Source organism: Eubalaena glacialis, chromosome 5, assembly GCF_028564815.1.
Source record: "Eubalaena glacialis isolate mEubGla1 chromosome 5, mEubGla1.1.hap2.+ XY, whole genome shotgun sequence".
Classification (NCBI taxonomy): Eukaryota; Metazoa; Chordata; class Mammalia; order Artiodactyla; family Balaenidae; genus Eubalaena; species Eubalaena glacialis.
The window spans coordinates 13789758-13792159 of record NC_083720.1 but is presented as its reverse complement, the minus strand read 5'-3'; the positions used below and the strand labels follow the sequence as shown (position 1 = coordinate 13792159).

Sequence of the window (2402 nt, the reverse complement as noted above, 5' to 3'; positions counted from 1 at the left end):
TTATTAGACTTCTTGGGTATTTTAGCAGCAGATTTCCGGAAAAGATGCTTCCATCTTTTATTGTTAAAATATAACTTTCAATCTGGTCCAGTGGACGATGCTGTGATGATCGGTGGCAGTAGAATGTAGTTCCTTGAATTTGTGATAGAGTCAGGAACAGGCTTATGAGAAGCAGAATTAGATATACTTTAATGTTTCTGTATGATTGTGGACCCAACAGATAGAGAGAATAAAAAAAAATGTTGAGGAGGAGATGAAACAATAAATAGTTTAATCCAAGCAGTGGTGTAGTCACCTGACTGGAGGTTTCTAAGAACTAATCAGGCTTGAAAATTAGATAATGATATGATTTGGATTTAGGGATGTTAGTTATCTGCTGCTACATAACAAATTACCCCCAAATTTATATTAATAACAATATAAATGTTTATTATCTTACACAGTTTCTGTGGATCGGGAATTTGGGAACAGCTTAGTGAGTTTTGTTTTTTAGCAGGAAGGGCTTAATTTGTTGTTGTTTTAATATTTTTCAGGTTTAAAAAGTGTTTATAAAGCTTTTAATTTCCAGTAGGAAAATGTTATCTGAATGATTGTTCTAATAGCAAACCACTGTAAATTGTTTCAACTGCATTTGGGACAGAGGGAGAGAGATTATTTTCAAAGCACCATAGCTTTCTTCATGAGAAGGTCAGAGGTACACTGCTTTGTATTATTGCGACATCCATTAGGTGATCTTTCCTTCAGCATGGGCTTTATTTGTCAGAAGGGCCTTGGGCTTGACCTCCCAATTTGGCTGAAGATTTACTGATGAGATTCACAACCTTTGGGTTGCTCTGATATTTCAACGTATTTGCCAAGTTCTGGGGTACATCCTGGAAGGCCGTCATAACTTCTGGATCCTGCATGGCCGCAAGAACCTCTGGATCACTAATAATTTTATTGAGCCCAAGCATTCCTGCCATTCCAGGCATACCCCCTGCCATTCCAGGCATTCCTCCAGGAAAATTACCAGGTGTTGGCCCAGAAAAGCCACCGGAAAAATAGCCATATTGAGTTCCTGATTGTCTTCTGACTTATTCCTCCCTCTGGGCTCTCTTTTGTTCTTCCCGAGCCTTCTTAACCCTTTCTATTTTTTCTTTGATCTCTCTTCATGTTTTCACTCATACTTTCTCTGATGTTCAGCAATTTTCTGGGCCCTTGGTTGAACTTCTTTCAGCTTTGCACTAGCATCTTCATCGTAATCCAGTTTAAAGGCAAGGGCAAGATCATGGACTGCTTCTACACAATGGCCCAGAGGTATGTGCGCTTTCCCTGCCCACTTGTAAGACTGAGCTGAATCAGGATTTATTTCAATATCTCTGTCACAGTCTCAGATGACAGCATTTGGCTTCTGTAATTTGATGAAGACACTGGCTCTCTTGGCATATGGAATGGCCAAGCAAGGATTCAGCTTGATGGTATCTGTGAACGAGTCAATGGCTTTCTGTAGTTCACCATCATTCAGGGCCTCAGTGGCAGCCACACTTTTATCCTTTGCCTCATCCATCATCCCCTCAGTTATCTCACCATTTTCATCTCCCATTTCTTGAGGGGGCATCCGTGTCTGGTTTAATCGCACCTTCAATTTCTAGATCACTTTCCTCACTTGATGTTTCATCTGTCTTTATGTTTTCCTCTGCTTTCTCACTTTCTGGTTTTTCTTCCTTGGTATGTGCTGATTTAGTTTTATGAGTAGCAGGTGGTATTTTACCTCCAGTGACCTCCACCCACTCCCTCAGGAAGTGCATTTCTTCAGTGTTCAGGACACTGGCATCCTGCTTACACATTTTCATGAAGGTTCAAAGCTCGTTCACTTTGGGAAGGTCCATGGTCCGGCAAGGCCGAGGCTGAGGTCGGACTCCAGCCCAGGGCGCTAGCTGAGCGTGACTACGTAGAAGGGTGAAGCCGCTTAGTTTTGAGTCCAGGTCCCTCTTAAAGTCGCAGTCAATATGTTGGCCAGGGCTACAGTTTTTGAAGGCTTGACTGGGGCTAGAGAATCTGTTTCCCAGATGGGTGATTCATACACATGGCAAGTTAATGCTGGCTGTTGGTAGGAGGACTCAGTTCCTTACTACGTAGACGGCTCCCTGGGCTGCATGAGTAGCTGGCTTCCTCCACAACAAAAAATCCGAGAGTGTGCAAGGTAGAAGAAGCAATGTCTTTTATGTCCTAGCTTCAGAAGTCACTCTCCATCATTTCCACAACATCCTATTGATTACAGGTCAGCCTCATTCAGAGTAGAAGTGTCTACACAGGGAAGTGACTAACAGGCGGAGAGCATCTTTGGAGGCCATTTTGGAGGCTGGTGTCAACTCCCTTTTTAAGTTTTGTAGTTTATGATATATTAGTAGTATAAAGGGACT

The 2402-nt window shown here is 42.3% G+C and overlaps 1 pseudogene; it reads right to left on the bottom strand.

The window, feature by feature from the left end:
- Positions 1-752: 752 nt before the first annotated feature.
- Positions 753-1868, bottom strand: LOC133092461 (hsc70-interacting protein-like; annotated as a pseudogene).
- Between the last annotated feature and the right edge of the window lie 534 nt (positions 1869-2402).